This window comes from Lontra canadensis, unplaced genomic scaffold, assembly GCF_010015895.1.
Source record: "Lontra canadensis isolate GAN:19392208 unplaced genomic scaffold, GSC_riverotter_1.0 scaffold34, whole genome shotgun sequence".
NCBI lineage: Eukaryota > Metazoa > Chordata > Mammalia > Carnivora > Mustelidae > Lontra > Lontra canadensis.
Genome location: NW_022631028.1, coordinates 13,969,984 through 13,989,791, shown reverse-complemented (window position 1 = coordinate 13,989,791; position 19,808 = coordinate 13,969,984). Strand labels below are relative to the sequence as shown.

General features: G+C 35.5%; 1 protein-coding gene across 3 annotated transcripts in view; it reads right to left on the bottom strand.

The window, feature by feature from the left end:
• The window catches only part of CNTN4 (contactin 4), a 917,793-nt gene that overhangs the window by 669,288 nt on the left and 228,697 nt on the right, over positions 1 to 19,808 (bottom strand). For all 3 annotated transcript variants that reach the window (XM_032867432.1, XM_032867434.1, XM_032867431.1), the window contains exon 2: positions 15,215 to 15,271. The gene's annotated coding sequence lies outside the window, so the exon portion shown is untranslated. The remainder of the gene's footprint in view (positions 1 to 15,214; positions 15,272 to 19,808) is intronic.

The following is a 19,808-nucleotide window of genomic DNA, read 5'->3' as shown; positions in this document are numbered from 1 at the left end:
CAGCTTCATTATATTTGAGGGCTGTCGTTCGTTGATTAAAACTTTGCAAGTAAATGTTTATCATAATTTACTCCGAGAAGATGATTACTTGACTTGGATGGGGTAAAAAATCCCAGAATGTTTAAATGATTTGATGCAAACATGACATATTCATAAACACACCAGTGACGTCTAACTGTAACTGAAAGAGAGAAGTACCTCTCCTTAGATCTCGAGGAACTGTGAAAGAGACAAAATGCACTGTTTTGCACATATGACCTATGCTTAGACCAGCCATATATTTCATTCTGCATGTGCGCTGGTATTTTATAAATGGAACTTACTCTCAAATAACTATATTGGGATAAAAAATGATTTCTATAAAACACAAACAAAACTCTAATACATTAGTTCATTACATATAACCAATAAATTGATACTAATCATAGCATTATAGCTGCTTGATGAAAAATGACTATGCACTTTAGTTCTGATTCTGTTCCCATTATTTACTATTAGTTCTCACTTACACACACTAATAGAAGAAGCAATGATGTGGGGAATCTGAAATAGTAAATCATTGAAAATCATTTTTAACTGGTTCTGGAAAGCATGTTTCCTTTCTTTTTCCCATAGCAAGTTTACACTATTAATTGTTCAGATTGGTTACAATTAAAACTGATTTTAGTTACCCAAGAGCATTCTAGGTGCCAGAAGTAAATAGAATTATCATTTTGCTATAGCTTGTTCCTAGAGATAGTAAATGCTTGCGGGAATGAGAAGAAAAGAGTATTTGCTGAGTGCTTAATATGCTAAGCACTGGTTAAGAACTTTCAAATATGCTGTGATTTCAACCACATTACCCTGTAAGCTTAGATGTTACCATCTTCATGTCGTAAGCATAAAGACTGAGATTCAAATGATAAGCTTGCCCAAGGTCAAACAACTACCAAGACACAATGTTCCTCAGACATTAAGTGAGCTGTGATATCCATCTTGAATAGATAAAAATATTGTATTCTTTTTGACAAGTATCCTAAAGTTGGAAGTATTGGAAATCCAAAGAAATGATTTTGCCACATCAGACTTCCCTTTGTCCATATAAGTAAGACTATTGCATGGGGTATCAACAGACATTCCCAAATACTGATCATGTTACACAGTGTGTCTATAGATCAAATGGCAAGTACAGAAATCATGCATTTTATTACATAAGAGAAAATAACTGGATTTATTTTAAAACCCCTAAGTAAAACATGAAAAATTCTGGTCCTTTTCAGTACCACAGTATTTTAAATTTATAGATCTTAAGCATGATATTGGATACATAAAAGGTTAAGAAGATGGTGGCTATTTAAAGTAGATGTCCAAAGCTAACCTACTTGTTGCAGGATCATATAACTGAAATTATACACTACTCATTTCTGCATGGAGAAAGGACACACAGCCCACTCACTGGAAAAGTCCTTAATAAACCTGAGTTTTAATCTCATGGGTTCCCTTTAGCCATTTAGTTACTCATCTGGCTTCTGAAAATAAACTCCCAGGTGTCAAAATCTTAGTATCAATCAATAATGTATGTGCATCCTGGGCTTTGCTTCGAAAAGTTTGGCTGATAAATAGATAAACCTACCTTTTGTGTGTATGTTTATGTTTAAAGTACCTGCTCAAGCTGAAAATAAAACAGTGATACTGAATCAAGGCTACATATGTAGTCATTTTTACTAAAGGGAACAGAAGAGCAAGAATCAAAATAATAAATATGTATGGCCCTGAAGTTGGGAGAATCAACAGAATTTAGTTTTCAATTCTAGCAGTGCTACAAACCAAACTGTCCTCAAGCAAATTATCCCACTACACTTAAGTTCATTTTGTTCAGGTCTATAATAAGAAGTTAGCATATTTTCTTTTGTTTTGAAAAACCAGTAATTCTGCCTGTAAAAACAGTATCTTTTCTTTTTTTTTTTTTTTTTAAAGATTTCATCCATCTATTTGACAGACAGAGATCACAGGCAGGCAGAGAGGCAGGCAGAGAGAGAGAGGGGGAAGCAGGCTCTCTGCTGAGCAGAGAGCCCCGCGCGGGGATCGATCCCAGGATCCTGGGACCATGACCTGAGCCGAAGGCAGAGGCTTTAACCCACTGAGCCATCCAGGCACCCCTAAAAACAGTATCTTAATGTCATTGCTATTTAAACTGAGGTCTGCAGACCAGTAGCACCTGGACCATGTGAAACATTGTTAGAAAAGCAAACTCTCAGGCCCCACCCAGGCTTACTGGAGCACAATTTGCATTTTTAACCTGATTCCTAAGTGATCTGTAGGCACATTCAAGTGTGAGAAATACTGGTCTAGCTACCAAGTTGTAATAATAAATAGCACTATGCATAAATCTGATTGTCTTGACAGTCTTGGAATTTCCACTAAATATGCAAGTCTGCAACTATATTCAAATGTCTCTTGTTAAAATTTATTCTGCTGACTTAGTTAAGAGCTATATATCCCACACATACACAACACCACAGCCAAAAAACAGTATCTACATCCTTCCCCTTTTTTTTGTTAACTGTGAAGCACTTTGCCTGTAGTAACTTTTAGACCAGAGCTGGTACCACCTTATCTCTCTTCTCTCCAATAGCTGGAAATGGTATAAATAATAGGAAATGGAATCCCTGAGCCTTGTATTAAATTTCCTTTGATTCAGGATGAGCAGTGAAGAAATAATTAATGAAACAGGGCAAAAAGGACCCTAGCAATCACAGAGGGCAGTTCTAGAAGGCAAGAAGGACGTATCTCCTTTGCTGATAAGTGTTCATATTACACATTAACCAGGGATAAGCCCTGCTCTTCTGATACTTTAAGCTAGATCAGAATGGAACATTCCCAACAATTTGCTGAATAAAAGAAAGTTTTGGGTAGACTCTACGAAACCTAGAGACCTTTCTCTCTAGGTACTCTCTTCTCAGGAGTACCCAATTCCCAAAGACAAGCCCAAAAGGAAGCTTTGATGTTTCCTTGCACCGCAAAGTGTCTGAACAGGGAGAGGTCTTTCTGTGAAATTTCTGATTTGGAGATGGTGATTAAACTAGACCTAAACAAGTGAGCCAGAGTGTTATGTTAATTCGGAACTAGGATGACCAAGTTTACCTGACTACAAACTGAGACAGAAAGAAGTATCTGCAAAAAGAAAAGAAAACAGCATTACAGAGAGAGGAAAAGAGAGAACGGTGGGGGATGAAAGAAAGAACACATGCACTGAGAGACCTCCTGGTCCTAAAATGACAGAAAGGGAACACCTTTGCCCCTTGACTTGTCAGTCCTGGTACCAGCACAGCTGCACCTCCTAGTTGGAGGTATTGTGAGATTCCTTGCATTCTTCCAGTAAACTTTTTTGCTTGGTTTAGTTTCTGCATCTCACAACTGAGATTTCTTGGCCAAGACACTGATTAAATGTACCCCATGACACCATATTGGTGCTATTTTTAAAGACTAAAACTCTTTGACATCAACATTTTACTTTTAGCTCATTGACTGAATTGCTGGGTGGATATTAAGGCAAAACATTTGTAATTCTACATTTCTGTATTCCTACCCTTAAACGTGGATAAAATTCCATTTTAGTGCTTTGACTCACAGGTCAGAAGTTAGGACAAATGCTAAAGCTATTGAAAAACAGGCAAACTGTGCGTAATTCAATGATGTTACTAAGCAGATGCTAGCTTGGGGGCATTTCCAGCAGTGCTGGCACCTTTAAATAGCAAATACAGCTTCTGAGGCTGCCCAACTACTGACACAGCAGGGTTTATCTACTGGGAGGCTGTGACTCACTTATTCTCCCAACTCCCCTATGTAATCTGACACAATGTATCCCCAAGATACTTACTTCCTGCTGCTAATGCTTCTATTTCTATCTTGGAGCCTCTTAATTTGTATTTTCCCCAAATGGCTTATGTCTGCTTGTGAAGTGGGATTCTCACCTCACTTGGAACTACTGGCTCTTTGATAAGGAAGAGCAGGCTGGCAAGAAGAGCTGGCATGCCACAGAAACCTGTGTAAGCAATCAACAGCTTCTTTACATCCAAGTGTGATTTTTCTGCAGCGCCAGCCGAAAGCAGCTCAGCACAACTGTCTCTTGATAATATCAGATTTTCATACACAAAGTCCCCATTAGTACTTTGCCACCTTGTGAAAGGTAAAAGAGTTTGGATGCAACTAGCTGCTCCTGCATCACGCTCACGGGCGCATTTCGAGAACCCCAGGTGCATAATCCCTTAACTGGCACTTAAGGCTTAACATTCCGTTTCTGCTCACCTGTAAGAATAAGAACAGTGATTATGAATCCTGGCCCCAGAATCAAGATGGAACTCTGCCACAGATTTACTATGAGATCTTGGGAAACTTATTTAACCATTCTGAACTTCAGATTTTTTTTCTATCAAATAAATAAATAAAATGTTAAAACCTCCCTGTAGATAAGATTCTGAGTATCAAAAAAGAACATGTGTTTATAAGAAATAGAAAAGTGCCTGGCTCATCCTAAGTACTCAAAATACGTAAGCTGTTATGCATGTAAGCTCTTCCGTTTCTGTTGAGTAAAACTCAATGTCATTCAGTTAAGGGAAAACCATTGTCTGTCCTTGTGGAGAAGTAAATTCTCACCATCCACAAGAGGAAGATTTCCCAGCATTGTGGGAAAAAAAACACAACTCTGAACTCAAGAATTCTGCTTTGTGTGAGCATGTAATTCTGGACAAGTCATTAAATACTTCTGAGCCTAAACTTCCTTAACCACAAAATGAGATATCTGGCCTCAATGTTACCTGGGGCTCTTTTTACTTACTGCCTTCTATGAGTTTACTCTTTCCAGTTTGGTAACTAAATGATCTCACATTTATGGCAAGAGTTAAACTATATGGATCTGTATGTAATAAAGACAACTTGAGCTTTGGCTGTCAACATGTTTGAGGTAAGCTCAATAGAGGAACTTTAAAAAAAAAAAAGCATTACTAAGACATGGGACCATATATATTGCACAGAAATGCAAGTGTGTTAGGCCATTTCTTTTCAGTCTATATCATGATTTGGGGGAAAGGAGATACTAATCAGGACTAGTTAAGCTTTGCTACAATTTTCTAGGAATACACAATATTCCAGGAATACCAGTGGCTTGGTGTATTCAGGTTTTCTCTCTTCTATAAAGTCTGGTGCCATTTGCCTGCCATTTGCTTCCCATTTTTCTCTGTTACATCTGTCTTGCTTAAATTTTTGTTGGATGGTAAGACATAGGTTTTGGTTTTTTTTGGTTTTTTTTTTTTTTGAAGAGACATAGATAGTTTCTGATTAAATTCAATTTATAAGTATCAATTAAACACTGACTAAGAGATGTTCATTTCTAGCTATTTCATGAACAGAAAAATTAATGACAAAATATTGAGGGGTTTATGCTTTAGAAGTTCCTCGAAGAAATCACCACCCACAGCATCCTATTCCATTTTATGCTTTATTTAGGCATACTTATTTTGACTTTATTTTACTGTAGTACAAACCTCTCTACAGCAACCACTTCTTTTGGTTAGGATTATCAGCACTAGGACAAATTTGCCCTTGTATACCTAAGATGCTCCTTTTATTTCATTGCTATCAACCACTTGGTGGAGATTTTTATTTTCCTGCTATTTCTCATCCTGTGAAGTACAGATGAGGTTAAGAGGATTATTCAGCAGCTGTGTCCAACCACCTGCTCTCCAAATCCTTGGTTTTCAAGTCCTTAAGAACACTGCTGTGGATACCTTGGGTTCTGTCATTATCAACAAGGTTAATCCCACACTTCCCTAAGACTTGGCATCCACCTACTTTGAAGATAGCTGTAATTATGTCTCTCCTTTAAAAGCTTCATTCTTCCGGCAAGGTAAAAATCTTACCTCTAATCTTTTATTTCAAAGGTGGATTAAAAGGTAAAATAACCACAGCCACTTCTTTAAAGCACATTCAGTCCTTGACCTTTGAGACAAATGTCTGTCTCACTTCAAAACAGATTTTAATGGGAAGCCTGGATTTCGGTAATTTGTCCATGTCCTGTCCCCAACAGGCTCACCAGAGATTTGTTAACATCCTCCTGTTGTGTGATATTTCATCCTGTACAGATAAAGTTGACTGTGTTTCTTTCCAGTTTCTCTGCACAGTTCCCCAAGTTTAAGCTTCTCCAATTTCTCTAGCTTGTTTCCGGTTGTTTGTTTCAATGTACTTGGTGCATTATATTGGGCCATCAGCACTACATCTGAAATCTTATGCCACTTTGTGTTTGGATGACTCCCCTAGGTAATATTATCCCAGTCCAAGGTTTTGTACAATTAGAGTAATGCTAACAGTTTGCAGACAGTCTATCAGTCCTTGCAAGCCTGTATTTTTAATAAATTTTCCTGCATAATCTTCAGATAAATAGATCTTTATTTTTTCCTTACAATATTTGTGGCTAAAAGGAAACTGACAGCAACTCATTGGCTGTTGGCTAATATATTTTAGTGTATCTTTGTGATGCTCAAATCCTGAAGTCTATGGTTTTGGGACCACTTTTAAAGAGGAGACTCCAATGGGTATTTTACAAGATCTCTGAAGTTTACATTCCTTCACTACATGTGTAATTAGAAGGGTGATTCTGTACTAAATAGACAAAGGACTTTGTTTTGCAATTTTGACAAGCTACCATATGTCTTAATTTAAACATGGCAAGATAAAAATGTACTCCATTTTCTTTTCTTTTCTTTTTTTTTTTTTTTTTCCATATGATGAAAGAAATAACCCAGGCTTACTCTGGAACCTCTCTTAAAAAAAGTATACTATAACGATCAACAAATGCTTAATTTAGTGTTACCTTTTGAGACCCCTGTAAAACTGAACTAATTTCATTCAATCCATAGATTTAACCTACAGATTGATAGTTCTTTAAACAGTTACTTATAAAACACCACAAACTAAATTCGGTTAAAACATAGTTTTTCAGTAACTTATGTTAAAAATAATTGAGCTAGAGATAATCACACAACTAAATATCAGACTAGTGGGAATGAAGTACAGTCTTTCCTAAAAACATGTCCCTTCTAAACATGTTTAGCTGAGAAGAGAATTCATTTACCCAAGTCCCTGATTTCCAGCCTTTTACCTTATAGATGGGAAAACAACAAAGTTTAATGATTTCTGTAACATCACACATTTGGTTAATATCAAAATAGAAAACAAGACAGGAGACCTGACATTCAGTCTGATTTGTCTTCCCATTAGTTCATGTAGTGAGGTGTTTCACAGAGTCATAGGATCATTGTGGAAAATGTAATTTAGCATCTTTTCTTACAGAGTAGAAAGCTGATTTTAGAAACTGCCAGTTTTAAAAACATGGTAGACTTGGCTAATGCAGACCAATGCCCACCTATAAACACAGATATTCCAGTACCATACTGTTTTGATTACTAAAGCTTTGTAATACAACTTGAAGTTCAGAAGGGATCCCTCCAGGTTTGCTTTGCTTTTTCAAGATTGCTTTGGCTATTTGGGGACTTTTGTGGTTTCATAGAAATTTTAGAACTGTTTGTTCTAACTCTGTGAAAAATGCTATTGGTATTTTGATAAGGAATGCATTAAATTTGCAGATTGCTTTTGATAATGTAGGCATTTTAACAGTATCAATTCTTCCAACTACGAGCATGGAGTATCTTTCCATTTATGTCAGTATCTTCAATTTCTTTCATGAATATCCTTTCATTCATTTAATAACCTATTCCTCTATCATTGCATTTTCTTCATAGCACCTAATGCAATCAGGAGTTTTGTTTTTTTTTTTTTTTACTTGTTTATCATCTGTCATCTCTATGATATATCAACTCAAAAGCTGAGGATACATACATATTTTATTTGCCACCATATCACCAGAACCTAATATAGATTCTGACATATAGTTAGATCCCTGTGTACATACTTGTTAAAAGAACAAATGACCCCAGCTGTTATTCCAACTATTCCCCATAGCAAAATCCTTCCTGTTAGCCATAAAGGACACAACACCAATTTTATCAAATAGAACAATTCATACAACCATCTTTTCATATTTAAGATTAAAAGTTTCTGGGGCACCTGGGTGGCTCAGTCGGTTAAGCATCTGCCTTCATGATTCCAGGATCCTGGGATCCAGCTTCCCCTCATCAGGGAGTCTGCTTCTCCCTGTGCTCCTCCACCTGCTCTTGCTCTCCCTCTTACTCTCTCCCTCTCTATCAAATAAATAAAATCTTAAAAAAAAAAAAGAGCAAAAGTTTCTGCTTAATGTTATAATCTATAATATGCTACATTGAATAACTCAATCATCATCTATATTCCTAGATTATGATTTTAATTTCAATTCCCAAAGACAAACTCAAAGTTAAAAAAAGAACACTCTATGTCCTAAAGGGAAAAAGTCATCAATCATAAAAACTGATGGACGATTGAATTGTCCATTTTCGGGCAGTGGTTTATTTTCTTGACAGCAATTCAAATTGCATTCAGAACCACATGTGCACAGAAACATTTTAATGTAAGGCCACAGGGATGTGTTCTTTTCATTTTAACATTACCCTCATGGTATGTTAATACTCTTCTCTCAGCATAGGTAATGTTACCTCTGCGAGGGAAGGCTCTGTCAACTATCAAGAGAAACAAAGGAAGAATAAAAATCATGTTTCTCTGTTAAATATTTCCCTGCTATATCAGAAGTCCCTCAGGGGCTGATTAAATTCATTAAGTGATAGTGAAAATTCTAACCATTATTTTCTTTCTGGCCAAGATGCTAGCATAGGAAAAACCAATCTTGGGACAGTCGGGCTGCCCATAATATAATGTTACAGCCTAAAATTAACAGCCAAGTAACATTCATTTAAAAAGTATGAATTATAGAGGGCCTGTCTTATAACTGACACTAGGATCAGTACTTGACATACTCTTTGTAACTCTTGCAAACGCAACAAAATGACTATTAGGACCCTTACTTTATAGTCTGAGGAATCTGAGGCTTACAGAGATAAAAACTGAAAAAAATTCAAATGTTTACCCATCTCTCTCTGCCTCCATCACTTATAACTTTTGTATTAAACTATTAATCCTTAAAATTAGAAACCTGACTTGGTCTTTGGCCTGGGAGGACACGTCAGGATTTTAGGAAGACATTATGTACTGATTTGAATGACAACCTAAGGAGTCTCTTTATTTTGTTACATCCCCTAGTCACCTTATCTGAAGGAGAAATTTTGTCTTCTTAAAACATGCATTTCATAATCTATCACTATATTGAGATATACTTCACATTTAAATTCACCATTCACTATACAATTCAGTGATTTTTAGTATATTCACAAGGTCATGCAATTATCACCACTGTCTAATTTGAGAACATAGTTATCAATCCAAAAAAGAAACCCTGTGCTTGGGGCTCCTAGGTGGCTCAGTGGGTTAAAGCTTCTGCCTTCGACACAGGTCATGATCTTAGGGTCCTGGGATCCAGCCCAGCATTGGGATCTCTGCTCAGCAGGGAGCCTACTTCCTCAGCTCTCTCTGCCTGCCTCTCTGCCTACTTGTGATCTCTGTCTGTCAAATAAATAAATGAAAATCTTAAAAGAAAAAAAAAAGGAAAAAAGAAAGAAAAGAAAAGAAAAGAAAAGAAAAAAGAAAAGAAAGAAAGAAACTCTATGCTTATTAGCAGTCCCCTCTGCCCTTGGTTCCTGGAAACAACTATTACACTTTTTATATCAATAGTTTTGCCTATTCTGGACATTTCATATAAATGCAATCATATATGTGGTCTTTTATGTCTGGCTTCTTATACTATTTTCACATTTCCTCCATGTTGCAGCATGTACCAGTACTTAATTTTCCCAGTTTCAATTGACTAATATCTAACAAAAGAAGAAAATTACTTCTACCAATCCAGAGAAAAAGAATGTAATTATTTTCTTCCATTTTTTCCTCTGTGTGTACATTAGACTGAATATTGTAGTGTTAACAAAACAAACTTACATGATGTAAGCCCTTGAATATTACAGTCTCCATTTTGCTGATGGAAAAAATGAGTCTAAGAGAAGTTACTTTACCAGCTCCAACATCAGAGCAGGAAATTAAAGCACAGGACTCTGAACATAGAGCCAAAATTATTTTCACTTAGTTGATAGATATATGACAGGAACAACTAAATGGCCCATTCAGCCACTGAACCTATGATCTTTGGTTCACCAGAGACAAACTCTCAGAAGCTGAGCAAAGCTTCCACATTTCATCAATCCAGAAGTCTTTGCGCAGCTGAGGATACTGAACTCAAGGGTCTGTCAGGGCCAAATAGGTAGCAAATGAAGTGGCATGATAAACTGGAGAGGGAAGGAGGAGGCAGCGGCTACCCAGGAAAGCCCTCCTGTCATCTAGGAGTGCAAGACTGAGATAGGAAGGTATTATGATTTCTTCTGAGAGAATCTGGAAATCATCATTATATCTGAAACTGCATTTTCAAGGGTTGGCAACAATTAAAACTTTATCTTTTTGCAATTAAAAGGTAAAAAACAACAAACAAATGTGTGAACCAACATAACTCTGTTTTGAAGCTGTTCTTATCCATAGGCTACCACTTTTACAACCTGTGGTGGATGACAAAAGGCTAGGGCACCTGGAGGTAGTGCCAGGGCCTTCCTTAAAGACAACCTAAAAGGGATCATTACAATTTAAAAGGACCTGACTTCCTCCTGCCTTTCAGTCTTAATTATGGAAAGGTCCAACAACTTTTTTTTTGTTTATTGATGTACAAATGAGATAAATTTTATTAGTTTCAGGTGTACAATGTAATGATTCAACATTTGTGTACATTGCAAAATGTTCACCACATTGAGTCTATTTACCATCTCTCATCAAAGTTACATTTTGTTTGTGATGACAACTTCTAAAATTTACCTTCCCATTCAAATTTGCAATTCTATATTATTGATGACAGTCCCCATGCTGCATATTAAATCCCCATGACTAGGTTATTTTATAACTGGAAGGTTGGGGTGTGTGTGTGTGTGTGTGTGTGTGTGTGTGTGTGTATATATATTTTTTTTTTTTTAAGATTTCTCCACTCATTTTTAGAGAAAGAGAGAGAAAGCATGTACATGAGTGAGCATGGGGAGGGGTAGAGAAAGAGGGTGAGAATCTCTAGCAGACTCCCCACTGAGTATGGGCCAGGGGTGGGGGGGGGGGGCGCAGGGCTTAATCTCAAGACCCTGAGATCATGACCTAAGCCGAAACCAAGAGTCAGACGTTCAACAGAGCCACCCAGATGCTCCTATAACTGGAAACTTGTAATTCTTGATCTTTTTTACCTAGCTGGCCTTCCCTCAAGCCTCCCTTCCTTCTGGCAACCAACTTATTCTCTGTATATATGAGTTTGGTTTGGGTTTGTTCGTTTTTTTGTTTGTTTGTTTTTTATTCCAGCTATAAGCGAAATCATGCAATATTTGTCTTTCTTTTTCTGACTTACTTCACTTAGAGTAATACCCTCTAGGTCCATACATGATGCCACAAATGGCAAAATTTCATTCTTTTTTATACCTGTGTAGAATTATAATTGTGTCTGTGAGTATACATATATACATATATAAACATATATGCCACATCTCTTTTTATAGATATTTTTAATTTATTTCTTTGACAGAGAAGATCATGAGCAGGGGGAGAAGCAGGTTCCCTGCTGAGCAGGGAGCCTGATGCAGGACTTGATCTTAGGACTCCGGGATCATGACTGGAGCTAAAGGCAGGTGCTTAACTGACTGAGTCACCCAGGTGTCCCTCACCTTGAATTTTAAAAAAAAATTTTTTTTTAATATGCTATTTTTTTCCTCTTGCTTTTCTTCATTCTATTTCTTCTTTCAGAAATATATTGTTTTCCTCAACCTGTACCCTTCTCACATCTTTCTTCAACTCTATGCAGCTAACTAAAAATTTAATGTTTGAGGAAGGCTTCTGTGGTTTTTCTTCTCTGGGTTAAGTTTTCCTCCAGGGCCAGTATCAATGTGGACAACATGAAAATCACATGGTACAGTAACTGCTTGTTTGATTAGCATACTTTCTTATTATAGACCCTACTAAGCCAGTGATGATACTTCTTTTCTATATCACCGTATTCAGTTGTCAGTAATTATCCATGAAAAGAATGGAGCATATAATGACATCTTTTGTCTTCCAATTCCACTGTTTTTAAGTTTAAGGTGTTGAAATCATACTCCGTGACAAAAAGCTGAGAGCTTTGCCCTTAAGAGTAGAATCAAGACATGAATGCAAACTCTTACTACTGAACTCCAGCATAGTATTGGAAGTCCTAGCCAGAACAATTAGACAAGAAAAAGAAATGAAAGACATTTAATTGGAAAGGAAGACATGAAATTATCACTATTTACAGATGACATGATTTTATATGTAGAAAACCATAAAGAGTCCACCAAAAAACTGTGAGAACTAATAAATGAATTTAGCAAGGTTGCAAGATACAAAATCAGTATTTAAAAAGTTTATTGCATTTTTATACACTAACAATGAACTATCAAAGAGAAGTTAATAGTCCCCTTTGCAACTGCATCAAAAAGAATAAAATGCCAAAAAATAATAAAATGCCTAAAAATAAATTAATCACAGAGAAGAAGGACTTATATACTGAAAACAAGAAGAATTAATATTCTTAAAATGTCTATCCCTCCTGGAGAAATCTACATATTCAGTGCAATTCTTACCAAAATTCCAATGGCATTTTTCTCAGAAATAGAACAAAAATGATTAAAAATTGTATGGAATCACAGAAGGTCCTAAATAGCTGAAGCTTTCCAGAGGAAAAAAAAGAACAAAGCTGGAAACATCACATTCCCTCATTTCTTACAGTACTTCAAAGTTACAGTAATCAAGACACTTTGGCATTGGCATAAAAACAGACAAATCAGTGGAACAGAAAAGAGGGCCCAGAAATAAGCCCCCATGCATATATGGTCAATTTATGACAAAGGAGGCAAGGAAGGAGAGTCTTTTTAATAAATAGTGTTGTGAAGACTGAGCAACCACATACAAAAGAGTGAAACTAAAGTAATATCCTCCATCAAATACAAAAATTAACTCAAATGGATTAGAGACTTGAATTTAAGACCAGAAACCATAGAACTCCTAGAATAAAACACAGGTGGTAATCTCCTTGACACTGTTCTTAGCAATATCCTTCTGAATCTTACTCCAGAAGCAACAGTAACACAATCAAAAATAAACAACTGGGACTACATCAAACTAAAAACTTCAGTCAGTGAAAGAAACAACTATGAAAATAACAAAGTAACTTAAATTTGTATATCATACATCTAACAAGAGCTAATTTCTAAAACATAAAAATCTTATATAATATCATGAATAAAAAATAACTCAGTTAAAATACAGGCAGAGGATCTGAATAGACATTTTTTCCCAAAGAGGACTTACAGATGGCCAATAAGCCCATGAAAAGGTGCTTCAGCATCACTTGTCATCAGGGAAATGCACATCAAAACCACAATGAGGTACCACTTCACACTTCTCAGAAGGGTTAAAAAATCAAAAAGACAAAAAATAGAAAGCATTGACAAGGATGTAGAGAAAAGGGAAGTCTCATGCACTGGTGATGGGAGTGTAAATTGGTGTAGTCACTGTGAAAAACAGCGTAGAGGTTTTTCAAAAAATTAAAAAACTACCATAAGATCCAGTAATTTCACTTCTGGGTATTTATTTTAAAAAAGAGATACTAATGTGGGAAGATATATGCACTCTTACGTTGACTGCAGCATTATTTACATTAGTCAAGATAGGCAAATAACCTAAGTAGCCACTGATGGATGAATGGATAAAAAAATGTGGTGTGAGGTGCCTGGGTGACCCTATATTCACTAACACACCCAGTCAAGAATAGGTTCCACATCAGATGACCCAAATAGCTTATATAATAGATTCAATGAGAAATAATTAATATGTACTATTTCTAGGCAACGAATCTGAGAGCAGCTTGTTATAGAGCAATACTTAATTTGTAAAAAATATATTACTCAATCTTGGCTTATGCAAAACAACTAAGGAATCAAGTGAAATAAATTTTTTTCCTAATTTTTTTTTATAATTAAGGGTGTTAAAAATAATCTTCCCCTGAGAGCCAAAATTGTGTGCTGATACTTACCCAACGTCATCAATCCTGTACTGAATAACAGAAGTTTTAAATTTTATCTTGCTTGGGATATATGTTGTCCATCAAGACATAATTATTACAACTTTTAAAATGAGTTGGCACTTTATTTTATGTGTATCAATGGAATGAGATCTCCTCCACCACCATCCCAAGATTGCATTAGATTAGACTGGGCCCTGAATCCAATGTCTGGTGTCCTTATTACAAATACAAGTTTGGACAGAGGTGCACAGGGAAGAAATCTATGTGAAGACAGAGGGATCTGAATGAAGCCATTACATGCCAACAAAGACCACATACTGTTGCCAACTACCAGAAACTAGAAGACTCAAGGATGGATTCCTCCCTTAGAGCCTTCAGAGAGTAGGACTGTGACTTCACTTCCATTTCAGACTTCTAAACTACAGAACTATGACAAAAATAAACGGCTGTTGTTTTCAGTCACCCAGTTCATGGTACTGTGATAGCAGCCTTAGGAAATAAAAACAGGTATTTCACTTTATTGGATCTGAATATTTTATGAAGGAAAAAATTTGCATATATCATAGATCATGAGTAATACTGCTTGTGCTTTAACCCTAAAAGGCTTCAATTTTAAGACCTGAATATATGTAGGATCTAGTAACTCAATATTTGTGTTGATTTGACTGATAAAATGTCTTTTCCTATAAAATCACTTGGTAAAAGTGCGACAACTTTTACTTTATTCCCAATACTCTTTCCATGATGCCAAATTCAAAAGTTTTTCAATTATCAAATTAATCTGAGCCACAGAACAGCTACCACAAGTATCTTCTCCAGAGAGACTTGGGAAAGGTCTCAATTTCCTATTGTCAAGTCCTAATTTACTTGATTTCACTATCTTCATTAACTTCAACCTTCAGAAAAACACTAAAAATGATCTCATAGCATCAGTCTGTAAGCAATAGATCTCACTGTTTCCATAAAAACTAAGGATGCTAACCAAAGGTAAAGTGAAATAAAGACAATCTTCCCTTGTGGGACGCTTACCTTTTAGGGCAGTTCTTCGGACCACATATTGTTGGAGGTATTTTATATCAAAGATCCCTAGAATAAAATTAAAAATATAGAAATAAATATAATTTTCAAGTATAAATAAGCTATGGGAAGCTGATACTTTACTATTGGCATTCTAAAATTAAATTAGGAGGAAAAGAAAATTAAATATGGTCAGTATGAATTTCCAGCTTGATAGAATTGCCCAGATTAGGAGCCAGGATGCCAGGTTCCTTTCTCTGCTTTGTCTCCCACTAGCTGTGTGACTTTTGACAAGTCTATTCACCACTCAAGCCTTTCTTTGTTAGTATAATGGCTCTAGGAGACTGTGATATTTTGTGATATTCAGATTCAATAAAAAAGACAATTTCTAAAGAAACTATATTATAAAAGCTTATAAAATAATGAAAAGATGAACAATGAACTAGAAAATATCTGGTGGTTTTTGCCAGACGTATGAATATGGAAAATGAGACTAACAATAACAAAAACAAAACACTCTTTCCATAAATATGGTATTATATCTTCTCTTAAAGCCACCAAGTTAAACTTTAATTGCAAAATAATTCTGTGCCTGAGAGTAATTTCCCCTGAAGCAATACTGTTTCCCTCTAAGGAAAAAAATATATATATAATACTACAGAGAATAAATGCATATATTCATACCTTCATGTTTATGTATATGTATATATCTTGTAACCAAGTTTCTATTGTAGATAACTTTACTTCTGAACAAAATAACTGTCTTATAATTGTTTATAATTTAAATTTTTTATGTAGTTCAATATAGATTGGTCACTCAGAAATATCTTTACACAAATCTAATCTAATTTACATTTAAATATAGTATAATTTATTAGGATAGAAATATTGTATTTTCCTGATTAGCCATAAATACATTATCACTTATTAAGTTTACAGTGGCCCCTGCTGGGTATCATAATAATTCATCCATTTTTAAGCACCTAACTACCTTTACTTTCAAGTTAATATCAATAATGTCCAGAAGGTAAGGACCAAATAGGCCTTCTTTATATTGTTAATATATCCAGAAATGTAATTTATCTTTTTTTAATGTCTTTCCTTATATATTCCCCCCAAATAAATAAAGTGCCACATATGATTATGACAAATGAAACATTTCTTATGGAATAGACAAAAATCCCATATTCAAGTTAATAATAAATCACAAATAAATCACCATTTGTTTTATGTTACTGTGGTCGGTCACAGGCTCTATGTATGTGAGTTGGCTACAAAAGTTCAGTATGTACCTCAAAATCTAACTTTTTGTTACATTAGGGATAGCCATGGATAAGAATGCAAAGTTCTATGTATAACTATTGGCATCTCTTGCAACTCTAGCTTACACATCATTAACAACTGCTAAACAATGATAATAAACCAGAAAAAACAAAAACCACAACTATGACCAAGGGTTCATTCTTTCTTTTCAAGTATTACTAAAACTTGACACACACACATATATATACATGTGTACAAAAAATATTCTTCACAGAATGCAAGTAGATATCATACTTGTGCAGTGAAGGATATAGATTTGAAATGAAAACTTAGGTTTCAATTTTATTTATTAGATAATAATCATGTTCCTCTTTTTTAAAAGCACAAGTTTGGAACAGAGAGCTGCCGAAGATGGGATAATGGCTCAATTATTTACTTGCCATGTAAACTTGAGCAATTCATTAACTAACATAAGCCTCAATTTCCCCTGTAAAGTGGGGACAACAGCATTATTCAGCCTCAAAGAACAACCGAAAATTAAATGACATAATGCAATTTAGGTATTCAATCTTCTACCTGGCATATGGCACACCAGTAGTAACATTATAATAACAGTGGTGAAAGATTCTTATCATAAATAGTTTCATGAAGAAGGATTATACATAAAAAAAAGTAAACTCAGCACTGAAAAGCAATATATCCTACCAAATATTTTCCCACTGTCTAAAATATTTAGCATTAGGGGCACCTGGGTGATTCAGTCAGTTAAGAATCTGCCTTAGGTTCAGGTCATGATCTTGGGGTCCTGGGATGGAGGCCCAGTTAGGGCTCCTTGCTCAGCGGGGAGTCAGCTTCTCCTTTTCCTCTGCCTCTCTCTGTTCCTGCTCTTGTGGGGGCACACACTCTCTCTCTCAAGTAAATAAATAATCTTTTAAAAATTTTTTATAAAGTAAAATATTTAGCATTAAATTCATCCATTTGATTTTTGGAATTGCTCCCAGAGGGAACACTGGCCAAAAGAAATTACGTGTGAGATGGGTTAACATCAATAATACATTTATCTGATTTGTTAGCTGTCACAGAGCAAAGAACAACACCCAAAAGAATGGAAGGCAGGTTGGAAGGGTTGGAAAAGTAAGCAGGAATATCTGGGACTGATCCCAAGAAGGTCTCTGAATCATTTGCCCCTTAAAAATTTTAGCCCATCCATAGCTCCTGGAAAGGACTGCCCTATGTACTGTGTAATTAAATCTAAGTGATTGAACAAGGAGGAATGCTTGACCCACATTAAGCCTAATAGGATTCTCTCTCAGAGATTCTAAACTGCACCACTGAGAATTCAAGGCAAGTACAGGAAGAATTACTGTAAAAGAAACTTATGTGTTGAGAAATCAGAGAATGAAAAGACATTCTGGAAAAACTAGGGTTGGGATAACATACATACTGAATCCTAATCCCCATGAGAAATGAAGTATTAAAAGTAAAAGGGGTGACAAGTAGCCATAACTCCTGCCTTTTCAAGTCCCTCTAGGGTCAGGTTTTACCCAGTTTTCTGTTCTTAGACTGCAATTACTGACTGACATATGGTTTCAACAGCCCTTCTCTTTATGTGAACTAGGGTACATTTCTACAAATTGCAACTAAATGATTGTTGGTTAAGAAATGAGGCCACTGAAAGCAAGCTTTCTGTGGGTAATATGAAGTCCCAGCTACGTGCCTAAAGGAACTGAGGAAGACATATAGATGAGCAATATAAAGAAACAAGAAAAATCACCCCACAACATTATTTGCAAGAAAATCTACGTATACAAATTTTCTTGGCTCATAAATATGATTCATACTCAGCTGTTTCTTACTATTATAGACCAACAGATTTTATATTTATATTCATTTACTTATTCTAAAAATAGTTACTGGGAAAATAAACAGAAAAATATCCCTAACTTCACAGTATTTGCTGACAAATCAAGCTACTACTCTACTCAGCCACACCACTCAAACAAATATACATCATCAAAATAAATGTAAAAACATAATAGACTCTTCTATGTATAGTTCAGTCTGTTCTCTTTTTGTTGCCTTTTTTTGTGTGTTTTAGATTCTAAATATAAATGAAGTCATATGGTATTTGTCTTTCTTTTGTCTGACATATTTCACTTAGTATAATACCTTTTAGGTCTATTAATGTTGTCACAAATGGCTAGATTTCATTCTTTATGGCTGAGTAATATTCCAATGCATATATATATGTGTGTGTGTGTGTATATATATATATACACACATACATACATACATACACACACACACATCTTATCCAACCAAACATCTGTTGACGGGCACTTAGTTTGGTTCAGAATCTTGGTTACTGTAAATAACGCTGCGATAAACATACGGGCACGTAAGTCTTTTCAAATCAGCGTTTTCTTTTTCCTCACGGAAATATTCAGAAGGGAAATACTGGATCATATGGCACTTTTCTTTTTTGTTTTTTATTTTTTTGTGGAAACTCTATACTGTTTTCCATAGTGGCAGCGCCAATTGACATTCCCACTAATAGGGCACAAAGGTTTCCTGTTCTCCACACACTCACCAAAATTTCTCATTTTAACATTTGTTATTTATTATTATTTATTGTCTTTTTTGATAATAACCATTCTGACTGGTATAAGGTAATATTGGGGTTTTGCTGTTTGCCAAAGGGGATAGGGGATTAAGTGAAATAGGTTAAAGGGATTAAAAGGTATAAACTTCCAATTATGAAGTAAATAAACCATGGGGATGAAAAATACACCTTAGTGAATATAGTCAATAATATCGAAATAACTTTTTGTGGGGGCGCCTGGGTGGCTCAGTGGGTTAAAGCTCAGGTCATGATCTTCAGCTCAGGTCATGATCTCAGGGTCCTGGGATTGAGCCCCGCATCGGGCTCTCTGCTTAGCAGGGAGCCTGCTTCCTCCTTTCTCTCTCTGGCTGCCTCTCTGTCTACTTGTGATCTCTGTCTGTCAAATAAATAAATAAAATCTTAAAATAACTTTTTGTGATAACAGGATTTATGGTGATCATTTTGTAATGTATACAATTATGAAATCATTATGTTATACACCTGAAACTAATATATTACACATAAACTATATTTCAATTTTTTAAAAAAAATCAGAGTATTATTTTTGAAATAATCCTCTTTACACAATCATAGCATTTCAGGATTGTAATGAATCTCGTTGTCCTGTTACATTCAACAGGTTTCTAGTATGACAATAATCACAGTGTGCTTACCACCCACCCCATACACAAACACGTATCTTTTCTTGTAGGACTATATGTATCTGTTTTGTCTTATTCT